This window comes from Macrobrachium rosenbergii, chromosome 59 (genome assembly GCF_040412425.1).
Source record: "Macrobrachium rosenbergii isolate ZJJX-2024 chromosome 59, ASM4041242v1, whole genome shotgun sequence".
Classification (NCBI taxonomy): Eukaryota; Metazoa; Arthropoda; class Malacostraca; order Decapoda; family Palaemonidae; genus Macrobrachium; species Macrobrachium rosenbergii.
The window spans coordinates 4,990,208-5,007,707 of record NC_089799.1 but is presented as its reverse complement, the minus strand read 5'-3'; the positions used below and the strand labels follow the sequence as shown (position 1 = coordinate 5,007,707).

The following is a 17,500-nucleotide window of genomic DNA, read 5'->3' as shown; positions in this document are numbered from 1 at the left end:
AAATGATATTTATAAATGGCTGTCATCATGAGTTATGTTCATGGCTGACATTGTGTTGACTTGACTTTTAAAATATGAAGGATAGTGGTGGTTAATTTATAAAGTGTATTTTATTATTTTATTACAGGGCTAGTCACATTTTGGGTGGCTATCAGAGTGATTCCTTATTCATTGAAATTTATATATATATATATATATATATATATATATATATATATATATATATATATATATATATATATATATATATATATACATGTATATGTGTATATATATATACTATATATATATATTTATATTTATATATATATATATTTATATTTATATATATATATATATATATATATATATATATATATATATATATATATATATATATATATATATATATATATATATATATATATATATATATATATATATATATACACTCCCCTTTCCCTCCCCTCCCCTACCTCTTCCCACTTCCCCCCCTCCTCTCCCTCTCACCCTCCTACTTCCCTTCCCTCTTCCTCTCTCTCCGCCTCCCACCAGTTTAAACTATAAAATCTCATTATAATATTTAAAAAAATACCTAAAACTCCATTTTAGTAAAACATCACTTAATCCCATATGACAACACCTCCTCTAGCTTTAAAAAGGGGAGAGCCATTTAAACTCCGTTGAATCAAATAGCTTAGTTTAGTTTGATTGAATACCTTTAAGTTCTTCCCGGCGAACGAATGGTTTAAGTCACCCCCCCCCCACTTCATTTGCTTGAGACAGCGGACACCTGGATCTTCTGAACCCCACCGGGGCATTTAAATCGCGCTTGGGGCTCACTGTAACGGGGCTCTTGGGTGGCTGGAGTTTAAATGCCTTCTTCATGTGTTTCTGGTGCGAACAAAAAAAAAGCGAGTTTAGGCCGATGTGATTTCTTTTTTGATTTTTTATGCAATTTAAGAGTAAAGTATCTTTTGTAGTCTCTGTGTTATTATTTTTTAAGTAAATATTTGCGAAAAATGCTTGTAATCTCGTTAAATATATTTTTCCTATTTTGCAACTGCGGTGAGTATACTAGACTGCTCACTATTTATCGGTAGACTGTGTGAGTTAATTTGGAAAAATTAATAGTTTTTTTTATAATTTTTTAACATTCAGCTTTTTATAGGTATTTACAAAAGGCATAGTATTACTCCGCATGCTGTACTTCAATTAACATAGGACAAATTAAGGAATTAATTTTATTTCAATATCTAGACGAAATTAATTTATCGAAGGTACAGAAATCGTTGATGCTTGTGTATATATATATATATATATATATATATATATATATATATATATATATATATATATATATATATATATATATTATTTATATATGTATGTGTATATGTATGTATATATATATATATATATGTATATATATATATATATATATATATATATATATATATATATATATATATATATATATATATATATATATGTGTGTGTGTGTGTGTGTGTGTGTATAATTGCAAACTTTCGAAACCTCAGTTTAGTAGAAGTTAAAAATGTCATTGTAACTCGTGTCGTCATCGCAGTGATTATAAATAAATAAATAAATAAACGAACTAGTAATAGACTTTGTAGATGTCCTTTTCTGGTACCACCCCCCAGATGTTGACTTTTAAATGTCAGTCTCTTGACTTTAAAAAAAATGAAAGAAATATGATAGTCAATACTTTTTATTTAGCTTTACGCAACAAAAAAAGATAGGAATATTAAATTTTCCTTAAGTGAACCATTTAACAATTTGCGTTCAATCTGAGAGTGTTATCGGGTTCTTGAATTTCCTATTTTATATTATTATTATTATTATTATTATTATTATTATTATTATTATTATTATTATTATTCAGGAGATAGAACCCTGTTCATATGGAACAAGCCCACCACAGGGGCCATTGACTTTAAATTCAAGCTTCCAAAGATTATGGTATTCATTTGAGAGAAATTACAGAAGATAACAGAACATTCAGAAAGAAAAGATCAGTGAGTAGAAAAAAAGGTAAAATGATAACTTATAATAAATAAATATGTTAAAACATAAATAGATTGTTCAAGTACAAGGTGAATAATTGTTTTGGGGTAGTAAGAAACAACAACAAAAAGGAGAGAGAAGTTTGGGAAAGAGAAAAATCCTGGTTGTAAATTGAGATGAATATGGCTGTCAACAATCTGAGAACTCACATTGTGATACACTTTTGTATTTTTGTCGCTTGTAATTGTGAAACCTGAAATTACGGTCGGGCATTCCTTTATTTTTAGTTTAGGTATATCAATAGATATCATTGTGTACTATAATTAAAGTTATTCATAATTTCTCTAATATACAGAATGAGATATTATATAATTCACTTGGTAAATGGCCAGGTAACTTAGTGAGGGTGAACTACTGAGGCTAGAGGGCTGCAAATTGGTATGTTGATCATCCACCCTCCAATCATCAAACATAGCAAATTGCAACCCTCTAACCTCAGTGGTTTTTATTTTATTCAAGGTTGAAGTTAGCAAAAAATCGTGCTTCTGGCAACACTATAGGATAGTCCACCACCGTGCCGTGATTAAAGTTTCATGGGCCGCTGCTCATACAGCATTATACCGAGACCACCGAATGATAGATCTGTTTTCGGTGGCCTTGATTATACCCTGTAGCGACTGTTGAGAAGACGAATATTTGATATCCACTCATCTCTATAAATCATTACTCATATTTTACTTGTTAAATCGTATTAATATTTAATATTAATTCACACTTTTACTTTTGTAATTACCCGGATTTCTCCACTTGGTTAATTTTGCAGATCGCAAACAAAGGTTTATCAGTCACTACCTTTTATTGTGCCTCCGTTCACGTTCTCTTTCTTCCATCTTACTCTCCACCCTCTCTTAACAATTTATTCATAGAGCAACTACGAGGTTTATCACCTGTTACACCTTTGAAATCTTTTTACTGTCAATTTCCGCTGAGCGCTGAATGACTTCATGGGTCCCAGCTCTTGGCCTTTGGCCTAAATTCTTTATTCTATTTTGTTACTGCCATCTCATTCTAACATTGCAATATACTACTTTAATGTGTTGGCAGTCACTATACGAAAAGGAACTTTAAAATTTCCACAAGGCCTATTTCTTAGGTCTATTGCCTTAATTTCTCCAACGTTATACCTGACACAGCTTCTAATGGAGGTGGAACTAGTACGCCATAGATAACGATTACTATCTACAATTACGCTCGACCCGAGATATTATCTCTGCCTTTGCGCGCACCTGCGAATACCTTAATTGCTTTGTAATCATTACATTCCCGAGTAATTGCGGGGAGAAACGGCCTTTGGCTCAGACTCCGGGCTACAGATGGAATTAGATAGAATTCCAATGAGCTGTTGGGCTCATTCGAACAATACGATATCGTCGTTTCTTTGACCAGATTTGAAGTTCCGTGAAAGGAGGTTAATGGTTATGGAGGTAACTTCATCACATTTGTTTTAATATCTTGAAAGTTCAGTACGTGCCCAAATGGTGATTATTTTTTCTGAGTTTCATGCATTCTTTCCTGATTTCCATTCAGATTCGTATATTTGATTAACGAGGGTGTTTTAGACACAGACATACATGCATGAATTTAGATAGTATGTCTAGCTAGGTCGACAAGAAGAAGTAAATAATGCATTTTGAAATGATTATATGGTAACCATAGAGTCATTTATGAAATATTTTGATATCTATAAGGAAGTTCCGTAAATTCCGTTGCAGTTTCAAACTGACTTCGTTTGTCTCTGTAACGCAAAGGTATAGAGATACACACACAACCACACACATATACATACATACATACATACATATATATATATATATATATATATATATATATATATATATATATATATATATATATATATATATATATATATACACGGTATATGCATATACAGTATATATTCATACATATATATATATGTATATATATGGATATATATATATGTATGTATATGAATATTTTCAGTTTCATTTAATGAACAGATTTGCAACTGGATACGCGAAATCCTGCCTACCCTTATCGTTTTATATGCTAATCTTTCACCTGAAAATACTGAAATAATTCACCTTTTTGCTGACTTATGAAAGTATTTATACAAAATAATTCATGCTAAATCCTTTCACATTCCGAGAATATTAGACCGGAACACATTCAGCGGTCTTCATGGAGAGTTAATCCCTTGGTATGTTTCCTGGCTCTGAACAAATTTCCGAATAAGACAGATTCCTTTAAAGACTTTTTTTATTCTTTTTTTTTTACCAATTAGGTCGGCCTTCATAATATTCAGGCATTTTCCTGTCGTTCTCATTTGCGTTAAGTCTCTGATTGCCCTGAATTAATCCCTATGATGGGTTATAATAACTTTGTTAAGTGAATAGTTATGTATGTGACAATTCCACCCGTTTTATTATATGCTATAATCAGATTGCATGATTGCACAGTGCCGCTTGTTCTCTTATCTTTATTTATATATTCATCACGTTCCATATTTTCGTGATTCAGTTATACACACACACATATATATATATATATATATATATATATATATATATATATATATATATATATATATATCTCTCTCTCTCTCTCTCTCTCTCTCTCTCTCTCTCTCTCTCTCTCTCTCTCTGTGTGTGTGTGTGTGTGTGTGTGGTAACACGATGATCACCGAAATTCATTTCCTCCCTCCTCCACTGTCTTTCTGAATATTGGTAAAAGGGTAAAAGGGAATTTACGGTCGACGTCTATTTTAAACCGAACGGTATACTTTCCCCCTAATGGCTGAGAGATGATTTGCCAAGTTAAGGGAGATTCTTGGGGAAATTTTACAGTTTTATATTTTTTCTTGATTTTTTTTTTCGAGAGCGTATCTGCGTGTATCAGTGGACTCAGTTGCTGAGTTTAGTGGTCGGCGTTATCATTATTAAGCTGATTACTCATATTGAATGTTACGTTACTTCATTATTGAATTTAATGATGATGCAGCCTAAAGTATAAGCCATTTGGGATTAATTGATATTTTATTATTTCATTTGATAACAATACATACTGAAATGTAAGTCATATGAGATTCCTTAATATATAGCATCGAGGCTGAAAATATTAAACTATGTTTTGTATGATTTTCTTTTCAAATACTGACTTTGAACAGTGCCTACGTAAAAGCAACAATATTTACAGGCAAATTCAACACAGAGGCTCTATACACAGTATCTTGAACAATCTTTAAGAAATTGACAGAAAAATGAAATCATATTTTTGTAGAGATTAGTTTGAGATCTGGTGATTTAGGTGTATTCCCAGGCGATATTTGAATTTCCTTCTTACTCTGATCATAATCTTGTTTTTTTTTCTTTTTTAATAAGTGGGCTCTTTGTGTATTTTCCATTACCTTCTGTTACCTCTTTCTAATGAACACCATAATATTCTTTGGAAGCTTGAATTTCAAGTCAGTGGCTTGTTCCATATGAATAGGGTTCGTCTTATGAATAATAATAATAATAATAATAATAATAATAATAATAATAATAATAATAATAATAATAATAATAATAATAATGTGTTATTAGTCGAAAAGGACATACTAGTTTTTAACCTCACAGTGAAAATATAATGTAATTTTTTATAATGTCATTTTAACATTATAGCCATTAATCAAAATTATATTATGCAAATGACGAGTCTTGAGAAATCTAAAGCTTCTATAACGTAACAGCAACAGTTTCACAACCTTGATAAATAAGAGACTATTAATACCAGCTTACGTCCAAATTGAAAAAGAAACGAGTTCGCTGACGCTTTCGTTCCCAGCTATTTTTAGGATTTCAGCACAATGAAGCTGGAACTGAAATGAATGAAGTAGGGATCATTACTACTTGCTATAAACGGCTGGTGGGATTAGTTTTAGAATAAGTCATTTCCAAGCGACGCTTCAGGACCGATACGATTAAGAACAGAAATGTGATTCTGGCGTTTGGGATATTTTCTAATGCTCTTTTCATTCCTTTTACTGTACCTCCGTTCATATTCTTTCTTTCCATCTTCTAACAATTGTTTCTTAGTGCAACTGCGAGGTTTTCCTCCTGTTACACCTTTGTAACTTCTTACTCTCAATTTTCCTTTCAGCGCTGAATGATCTTATCGGTCCCTGTGCTTGGTCTTTGGCCTGAATTTTATATTCCATTCCACCTCGTAATGTTAAAGGCAAGGAGTGGTGATACAGATTGCAGGTATTATTCTATCAAAGTTATAATTCCGATTAATATTATCTCTTTTAATATAGTTTCATAAAAAATTTCGATATACTAAAAAATGCTTATGGTAATGAGCTGTAATAAAGATTACAGGAATAATTTTGCAAAAGCTATAATTTTCATTTATTATTTAGTTAGTATTTACTCTTCATCTCTGAATTAAAAAAAATTCTTATGTAATTTTAATAATCACAAAATCGCCAACGTAGGTTAAGACAATTCTGTTATTGTATTTTTTATATTAAAATATTTAGGCAAATCTTTTACCACTAGTATCGTAGTTCTACTTATAAAACTACGAGTTCATACAAAAAAAATAGTTTTGTTGTACTAATTTTAGTGTTTTATAAAAAAAATCGCCAACCTACAGTAGGTTAGGACATTTCTATTATTATAATTTTTTTTAAATAAAAAAAAATTCGATGTCTTAATTTTAATCATTATAAAAAATCGCCAACCTATAGGTCAAGACATTTCCATTATTATAGTTTTTAAATAAAAATTTTTTTTATTTTATTTTTTAAATAAGATTATTATAGAAATAATCCTCCATCGATATTCATGCAAAAAATTCGATGTCGTAATTTTAACTTTAACATTTATAAAAAATCGCCAACCTATAGGTCAAGAAATTTCCATTATTGTAATTTTTTAAATAAACAAATTATAATTTAATTTTTTTATATCAAATTATCATAGAAATACTCCTCCATCACTGTTCATAAAAAAATTCCGATGTAATTTTAATGTATATAAAATCGCCAACCTGTAGGTCAAGACATTTCCATTATTATAATTTTTTAAAAATATAATTGTAAAAAAATTCCTTTGTATTTTTAACGTTTATAAAAAAATCGCCAACCTGTAGGTCAAGACATTTCCATTATTATAATTTTTTTAAATAAAAAATTATAAAATTTTATTTATTAAATAAAATTATAAAAATAATCCTCCATCAATATCCATACAAAAAATTCGATGTCGCAATTTTAATGTTTATAAAAAATCGCCAACCTATAGGTCAAGACATTTCCATTATTATAATTTTTTTTAAATTATAAAATTATAATCTTATTTTTTAAATAAAATTATTGTAGAAATAATCTGTCATCACTGTTCATACAAAAAATTCCGATGTAATTTTAGAGCATATAAAAAAATCGCCAACCTAATTAGGTCAATACATTCCCATTATTATATTTTTATATTATAATTTTTTTAAATAAAAAAAATTAAAATAATATTTTTAAATCAAATTATTATAAAAATAATCCTCCAAACTGTTCACACAAAAAATTCCAATGTAATTTTAATGTTTATAAAAAAAAATCACCAACCTATAGGACAAGACATTCTTATTATAATTTTTTTATTATTATAATTTTTTTTTATAAATTATAATAATTTTATTTTTTAAATCAAATTATTATAAAAATAATCCTCCATCACTAATAGTAATGACCTCCCCTTAGATCTCCTTTTAAAACCATTTCGCAACCTCCCTGCCCGAAAGCATTCGACCAATTAACGCATTTCGCTGAATGGTGAATTAATCTTAATCTGATTATCGGGAACAATAGAAACAGTTTTCCGAGTCATCAACCTCTCTCTCTCTCTCTCTCTCTCTCTCTCTCTCTCTCTCTCTTGTGCGGAGTTCTTGTATCTCTCTCTCTCTCCACTATGCAGAGTCCTTGCATCACTCTCTCTCTCTCTCTCTCTCTCCGCTGTGCAGAGTCCTTCCATCTCCCTCTCTCTGTCGCTCACTATGCAGAGTCCTTGCTCTCTCTCTCTCTCTCTCTCTCTCCGCTGTGCAGAGTCCTTCCATCTCCCTCTCTCTGTCGCTCACTATGCAGAGTCCTTGCATCTCTCTCTCTCTCTCTCTCTCTCTCTCTTGTGCAGAGTTCTTGTATCTCCCTCTCTCCACTATGCAGAGTCCTTGCATCTCTCTCTCTCTCTCTCCCCGCTGTGCAGAGTCCTTCCATCTCCCTCTCTCTGTCGCTCACTATGCAGAGTCCTTGCATCTCTCTCTCTCTCTCTCTCTCTCTCTCTCTCTCTCTCTCTCTCTTTCTGTATTGTTCAGAGTCCACGTATCTCTCTCCCTCTCTCATGCAGAGTCTCGTCTCTCTCTCTCTCTCTCTCCCGCTGTGCAGAGTCCTTCCATCTCCCTCTCTCTGTCGCTCACTATGCAGAGTCCTCTCTCTCTCTCTCTCTCTCTCTCTCTCTCTCTCTCTCTCTCTCTTTCTGTATTGTTCAGAGTCCACGTATCTCTCTCCCTCTCTCATGTGCAGAGTCTACGTCTCTCTCTCTCTCTCTCTCTCTCTCTCTCTCTCTCTCTCTCTCTCTCTCTCTCTCTCTCTCTCTCTTTCCCCCCCAATTGTGCAGAGTCCGTGTAGCGTGATGGAAAATGTTCAGAGTGGAATAAAAGTCTTTTGGTTGCCACGCTGAGGGTAGCAGAATGTCAGAATCATTATCGTGGAATCAGTAAGAATCGGTGAGATTCAAGAGTTAGAATCGGCTTATTTACACTGCTATATTGACTGTTAAAGTTGCGTAGTTAAATAAGAGGGTGCAGCTCAAACAGTAGTTAAGGTTTAAAGGACTTGTTTCTTCTGTTTTTTTTTCCACACGCACATTTGGTGTCCAATTCTCAGTTTTGTTTAGCTTTGCTATAAATCCATCTTAGATGTTTCACTGTCCCGTGATATCGTAAGGACAGTATTATTAATTTGATGTACCCTTTATTTTTATATACATAATTTCTCATAAATTTTATATACATAATCTCTCATATATCCTTCTGTCTATCTTTATATATATATATATATATATATATATATATATATATATATATATATATATACACACATGTATATAATATATATATATATATATATATATATATATATATATATATATATATATATATATATATATATATATATATAATTTTAATTTTTCAAACCTGCACTTCTTAGGGTTTCTTCATACAAGATGGGCTAAATTATCCATATTTTAATAGAACTCTCACTTTTTCCTTTCTTTTTTTAACGAATAAAACACAAATATTACCTTTTGTGTGGCATATTAAAACCCTTAAAATACTTCTCACTATCAGTACGAAAAGTTAATATATGAATCCCCCCTCCCGGAAAGTTAGAATCCTCGTCATCGAAATGAATCAACAAGGGCTATCAAAAACGCGCGCAAGAGCGCCGTTAGCGATGCAAATGCGGATGCCGCAAGACTGCCGTTGCGTTTAATCGCATCAGGTTTTGGAGTTTTGCGTCTCATGAAAACCCTCTTTATTCAAGGACGTCTCCCCCACACGATACTTTTCTTCCTCCTGGGCATCCCATCTGGCGTGGATGGAAATAGCAGTCGATAGTGACGCCTTTCCCGATACTTCCCGAACGGAGGTTTCTCATCCATCATGGGTAAATGACCGCAGCGTTAGACGGGTTTGCGGCAACCAAGAAGATGGACAGACGAAGGAGAACGTTTGGGCGGGATGTTTTTTGCATAAACGAACGTTTGTGAGGTTTATAAGGATGTGAATATCGTCTTGAGAATGTTTGATTTGATTTGCGTTAAGTGAGAAGATGGACAGATAAAGAACGTTTGGGCAGGATGTTTTTTGCATAAGAGAATGTTTGTAAGGAAGTGGATATCGCCCTGAAAATGTTTGATTTTGGTTGAGTTAAGTGAGAAGAAGGACAGATGAAGGAGAACGTTTGGGCTGGATGATTTTTGCATAAACGAACGTTTGTAAGGTTTATAAGGATGTGGATATCGTCCTGAAAATGTTTGATATGATTTGCTTTAAGTGAGAAGATGGACAGATGAAGGAGACCGTTTGGGCGGGATGTTTTTTGCTTAAGGGAATGTTTGTGAGGATGTGGATATTGTCCTGAGAATGTTTGATTTGATTTGCGTTAGCTGAGAAGAAGGACAGGTGAAGGAGAACGTTTTCGCGAAACGTTTTTATAAGAAATTGTTTGTAAGGTGTATAAGAATGTGGATATCATCCTGAGAATGTTTGATTTGATTTGCGTTAAGTGAGAAGATGGACAGATGAAGGAGAACGTTTGGGCGGGATGTTTTTTGCATAAGAGAATGTTTGTGAGGATGTGGATATTGTCCTGAGAATGTTTGATAAGGGTTTAGTTTCCCGTGGTGCACTGTAGGCATTACTTAAGGGTTTTTGCAGCGTCCCTTCGGCCCCTAACTGCAACCTCTTTCTCTCTTTTTACTGTACCTTCATTCATATCCTCTTTCTTCCATCTTGTTATCCACCCTCTCTAACAATTGTTTCATAGTGCAACTACGAGGTTTTCCTCCTGTTACACCTTTCAAACCCTCTTGCTATCAGTTTCCCTTTCGGCGATGAATAACTTCGTAGGTCCCAGCGCTTGCCCTTTGGCCTAAAGTCTATGTCCTCTTCTGTTCTGTCCGATTTGGGTCGAGTTACCTAAGAAAGACAGATGAGGAACGTTTGCGTGAAATGTTTTCACGAAAGAACATTAGTAAGGATGTTGATACCGTCCAGAGAATGTTAGATTTGATTTACGTTAACTGAGAAGATGGTCAGGTGAAGGAGAACGTTTGGGAGAGATGTTTTCTTTTGTAATTGAATGTTTGTAAGGATGTGGATATCATCCTGGGAACGTTTCATTGGATTTACGTTACCTAATAAGAACAGGTGAAGGAGAACGTTTGGGCGAAACGTTTTTTTTATGATAGAACGTTTATAAGAATGCGAATATCTTCCTGAGAATGAATGATTTAGTTTGGGTTAAGTCAGAAGATGGACAGATGAAGGAGAACGTTTGGGTGAAATGTTTTTCATAACAGAACGTTTGTAAGGATGTGGATATCGTCCAGAGAATGTTTGATTTAGGTTTGCGTTAACTGAGAAGATGGACAGATAGAGGAGAGAACGTTTGGGCGAAATGTTTTCCATGGCAAAACGTTTGTAAGGATGCGAATATCGTCCAGGGAATGTTTGATTTGGGTTTGCGTTAAGTGAGGGTAGATGAAGAACGTTTATGTGAAATGTTTTTTTTTGAAAGAACGTTTGTAAGGATGTGGATATCGTCCAGAGAATGTTTGATTTGGGTTTGCGGTTAGTGAGGGCAGTTGAAGAACGTTTATGTGAAATGTTTTTTTTGAAAGAACGTTTGTAAGGATGTGGATATCGTCCAGAGAATGTTTGATTTGGGTTTGCGTTACAAAAGAAGGACAGATAAGGAATGTCTACCTGAAACGTTTTTATGAAAAACCTAAGTAAGTTTGTGGGTATCATCCTCGGAATGCTTGGATAAGTAATTCAATTTGGAAGTGAAGATTTGATTTTGAATTTGATTCGATTTGGCGTACGAAGTTTGCAGGCTGTCGAGACAAACACTGGGGAACTTTGCAGTCCTAAAAATGCATAAAGTTGATCCAGTCAACCAGTGTATACGTAAAAATGTTTAGATTTGGGATATGCCGTTTGTTTGAACTGAGAAGAAATTTGTCAGATCACCTACATGCCTCAGTTGCAAATGAGGTTAATACTCTTCCTCCCAGTAGCTACTTATCTTGTATCTTAGCAGTTATATATAATATATATATTTATATATATATATATATATATATATATATATATATATATATATATATATATATATATATATATATATATATATATATATATATATATATATATATATATATATATATATATACATACACACACACACACACACACATATATATATATATATATATATATATATATATATATATCTGTCTATCTCTCTATCTATCTGTCTGTCTGTCTGTCTGTCTTTCTGTTTGTCCATATATATATAAACACACACGTGTATGTATATATATATATATATATATATATATATATATATATATATATATATATATATATATATATATATATATATATACGTACACACACACATATAGACACACACACATACGCGCGCGCGTATATAATCTACTGCTATCCCATATAAGGTACATTCGCCTGGAATATTGGGTTCAGCTCTACAATTTTTGCAATTCAGAAGAACGAACCGATAAATCACAGGATCCGCCCGGAGAGAGAGAGAGAGAGAGAGAGAGAGAGAGAGAGAGAGAGAGAGAGAGAGAGAGAGAGAACCCATTTCGAAGATTCAAAAAGGAATCCATCACAGTTAGAGTTATGAAAACGGACTATTGAGGCCCGGGCCACGAGGCCATAAAGATACGACAGCCAGCGTATAACTTAAAAAAAAATTATGCAAATTTCAGCGGCGAGATCAGAAGGAAATCCATAGACGGAGCCGCCGCTGTTGCGTAATATGGAATCACTGGAGATACTTTGCGTCTCTCCCGTAGGAGGGTGGGTAGTGCTGTCAGTGCACCTCACGCGCGGTGCACTGTAGGCAGTACTTGAGGTTCTTTGCAGTGTCTCTTCGGCTCCTAGCTGCAACCCCTTCCATTCGTTTTACTATACCTCCTTTCATTTTCTCTCTCCCATCTTACTTTCCACTTTCTTCTAACAATTGTTTCCAAGCGCAACTGCGACGTTTTCCTCCTATTACACCTTTGTAACCCTTTATTCTCAATTCTCCTTTCAGCGCTGAATGACTTCATAGGTCCCAGCACTTGGCCTTCGGCCTAAATTGTATTTTCTATTCTATTCCATTCTATTTTTCGCGTCTCGAAAATTGTTACGCGGATTACCGCAACGTCATTCTCGAAAGGAAAGTAATGACGGTGCTGTGTTTATTATAAATCTTTTATGGTTATGGTTATGGTTATTATCTTATGGATTCATTTCCCGTTATTTCTGTCATTTTCTTCTTCGCTTCAGGAAGCTGAGACGCCAGTTTTAGTAACCATAAATCAATCACCATATTCTTTGGAAGCTTGAATTTCAAGTTAATGGCTCCCTATGGGCTCGTTCCATATGAGTAGGGTTCATCTTGTGAATAATAATAATAATAATAATAATAATAATAATAATAATAATAATAATAATAATAATAATAATAATAATAATAATAATCGATCAATAAATCTTCGCTTCAGGGAATGGATTCTCATTTACAAATGGTTTTTGAGGAATAGTTATCAGAACCACCGTGTTGCCTTATTCTAATTTTGACATATTTCGTTTTTCAGTATCTTTAGGACTTATAAATATTATTAATTTAATTGCACATATAGATAACCACAAGTGGCTATTTCTTTGCAATCGAGCTAAGAGGTAATTAATTCAGTGTTCTGCATTTCCAGTTTGTCATATTTTCATGCTTTACTTAATAGTCATCATACACTATTTCCAATTCAATTATTGCAAATAGATGAACATTTATTTACAAGTAACTAAGGAGAGTTCTAAGTAAAAGTAAACTACTTGTAAACTTTTATCTGTACTATGTAAGTTCCCTTTTCTTTTATCTTCTGTCAGAAGTGTTTAGAGTCAGTGGAACTTGTTATTGCGAAAAAGGTGAATATTTGTTTACACGTAAATTTGAAAAATGTTCATCAAGCGTAAGTTATTTGTAACCGCTTATCTGTTTTCTTTTTTTTAACTGTCAAAATTGTTTACCAAGTAAGTGACGAGTTCGTCATCATGAAAAAGGCGATATTTGTTTACGCGTAAATTTGAGGAATTCGTATTAAACATAAGCCATTTGTAACCTTTTGTCTGTTTTTTTTTTTTTCAACACTGTCAGAATTGTTTACAAAGCAAGTGGTACAATCGTCATCACGGGAAAGGTGGATATTTGTGTACACGTAAATTTGAGGAATTCTTATTGAACATAAGCCATTTGTAACCTTTTGTCTGTTTTCTTTTTTTTCAAAACTGTCAGAATTGTTTACAATGCAAGTGGCGAGTTCGTCATCACGAAAAAAGGTGAATATTTGTTTACAAGTAAATTCGAGTAAGTAAGTTGTTTACAAATCCAGTGGTACAGTCGTCATCACGGAAAAGGTGGATATTTGTTTACAAGTAAATTCGAAAAATTGTAAGTAGAAGTAAGGTACTGGCAACCTTCTATCTGAAATATCACGGTTCACTTCCATTTGTTCACCTGTCAGATTTGTTTACAGACCCAGTGGTACAACCGACAGCATAAATCACTCACCAAGTGAAGGTTCCTCCCGTCTGAAAATCAGTGTTCCTTCTTGGTAAACGTTCCCTCGTTTGCCAAAGTTTTTTTTTTCCTCTTTTTTTCTGTCGAACAAGACAACAAGAACGAACTCATGTCCAGTGAGAGAGAAAACGACAATGGAGCTTACCATTAGTTTGGTAGAAAAAAAGCCTTTTAGAAGTTGTTACTGCCTGGAAAGTTTCTCCTCGTCTGTGTTTGTTTTTTTTTTTTTTTCTGTTGGGAGTTTTTCTAAATTCTTTACTTTTATCTTTCCTGTGCTGTAATGAGAGAGAGAGTTAATTGATATTTTTTTTTGTTCCCACTCGACTTTCTCGGTAATTAAATGCTACTTTCCATTTAGTCTTTTGATTAATACTTGCTTCTTTTGATTTTAAGAAATTTAGGCTGTCAAGTCAAGCACTTGCGACAGTGAAATGAGTGTGTTAGAGTGGTTGGACAGCAAGATAAAGTGCTCCACAAAATAAAGGAGATGAAGTACAAGGATATTAAAAGTGGAACTGGGAGAAAACCACACACTTGCACTAGGGAGAATAGTTAGGGGAGTTGAACAGTAAGATTGAAGAAATGAAGTGAGAATGGAGATAAAGTAAAAGGCTAAAAAGTGGGGGTAGCTAGGGGCCGAAGGGACTCTGCAAGCAGCCTTCAGTAATTCCTACAGTGTACCATGTGAGTTGCACTGACGGCAATATCACCCTCCTGGATAAGTAGTTAAGTAGGGATTGTTTTCAGTGTTTCACCTAATTCCACTCCAAATATTGCTCATCACTGGCATTAGTAATGCCTACAGTGTACCACTTAGGGTGCACTGACGACGCTACCACCTTACGGGGTATAAGAATTGAACAGGGAATTGTTTTCAGTATTTCATCTAATTCCACTCCTTATATGAAGTATTTCATCTAATTCCACTCCTTATATGAAGTATTTCATCTAATTCCACTCCTTACATGAAGTATTTCATCTAATTCCACTCCTTTTATGTGAAGTATTTCATCGAATTCCACTCTTATATGAAGTATTTCATCTAATTCCACTCCTTATATGAAGTATTTCATCTAATTCCACTCCTTATATGAAATATTTCATCTGGTTCCACTCCTTATATGAAGTATTTCATCGAATTCCACTCCTTATATGAAATATTTCATCGAGTTCCACTCCTTATATGAAGTATTTCATCTGATTCCACTCCTTATATGAAGTATTTCATCTAATTCCACTTCTTATACGAAATATTTCATCTGATTCCACTCCTGATACGAAGTATTTCATCTAATTCCACTCCTTACATGAAGTATTTCATCTAATTCCACTCCTGATATGAAGTATTTCATCTAATTCCACTCCTTATATGAAGTATTTCATCTAATTCCACTCCTGATATGAAGTATTTCATCTAATTCCACTTTTATATATAGTATTTCATCTAATTCCACTCCTTATATGAATTATTTCATCTAATTCCACTCCTTATATGAATTATTTCATCTAATTCTACTCCTTATATGAAGTATTTCATCTAATTCCACTCCATATATGAAGTATTTCATCTAATTCCACTCCATATATGAAGTATTTAATCTAATTCCGCTCCTTATATGAAATATTTAATCTAATTCCACTCCTTATATGAATTATTTAATCTAATTCCATTCCTTATATGAATTATTTCATCTAATTCCACTCTTTATATGAATTATTTCATCTAATTTCACTCCTTATATGAATTATTTAATCTAATTCCACTCCTTATATGAAGTATTTCATCTAATTGACTCCTTTTAGGCAAGTATTTAACTAAAAAGTCTACCTTTATATGATGATTTAGTGAGATTTTTTCCTTATTTATTTGAAATCCACTTCTTATATGAAATAATCAAGAAACCATTACTAAAAAGACTACCTTTCATGACGATTAAGTGTTGACAGTCATTGCCCCACCTAGTCACATACATATAAAAATCCTGACCTAAAAACGAACAATGTCTCCTCTCCGCCATCAGACCTTATTCATACCACCTTTTCTCGAGTCTTAACGAGCACTGCTTGATTATTATGGAATGATTTCTGAGGAAATCTCGGACCTCGTTTGACTTACAAAGCCTTCAAGATTTGCGCTGGGTAAAAAAAAATTAAGTTTCACGAGAAAAAAAAGAATAGTCAACTCGTCCCGTCATTTCGTTTCTGTCCAAGGGAGCACTTCAAGACAGCTTGTTTCCACTTTTATATGAAAGAATTCTCCTGTTATCTGTATGCAAATGCCTCATCAGCTACATGAATATTCATGTATGATTCACGTACTCTATGTCTCTGCGTGCCTAGGTACTTAGAGGTATGTGTGTATGTATATCAATATATAGTGTATATATATATCCATCCATGTATGTATATTTAATATATATATATGTCCTTATATATAAATATTTAATCTAATTCCATATATATGAAATATTTTATATATATCACACACACTTACACATATTATATATCTAATTCCACTATTATATGAATTATTTATCTAATTCTATATATATATGAAGTATTTCATCTAATTCCATATATATGTATATATTCATCTAATTATCCATATATGAATATTTCATATAATTATATATATATAATTATTTATATAATTCACATACATATATGAAATATTTATATATAATATAAACATATATATATGAATTATTAAATCAAAGATAAAACTCTTCATATGAATTATGGAAACACTGTAGTGCTTATATGAAATATTTCATCTAATTCACTTCTTATATGAAGCATTTCAGTGTTTCTAATTCACTTCTTATATGAATTTTTAATCTAATTATATATTCTTCGTTCCATATTTTTCATCTAATTCAGTTATACATGAATTATTTAATCTAATTCCACTATATATGAAGTATGTAATATATATGAGGTATATAAACATACATACAAAGTCACACATACACATGATGATTTATCACACTCATTTTTCCTGTTTACTTGAAATGCTTCTGTAATTATAATAGCCAAGAAAC

At 32.7% G+C, this 17,500-nt stretch overlaps 1 protein-coding gene across 1 annotated transcript in view; it reads left to right on the top strand.

Moving 5' to 3' along the window:
- Positions 1 to 17,500, top strand: part of LOC136837708 (nephrin-like) — a 444,783-nt gene that overhangs the window by 34,585 nt on the left and 392,698 nt on the right. The gene's annotated exons all lie outside the window — the stretch shown is intronic.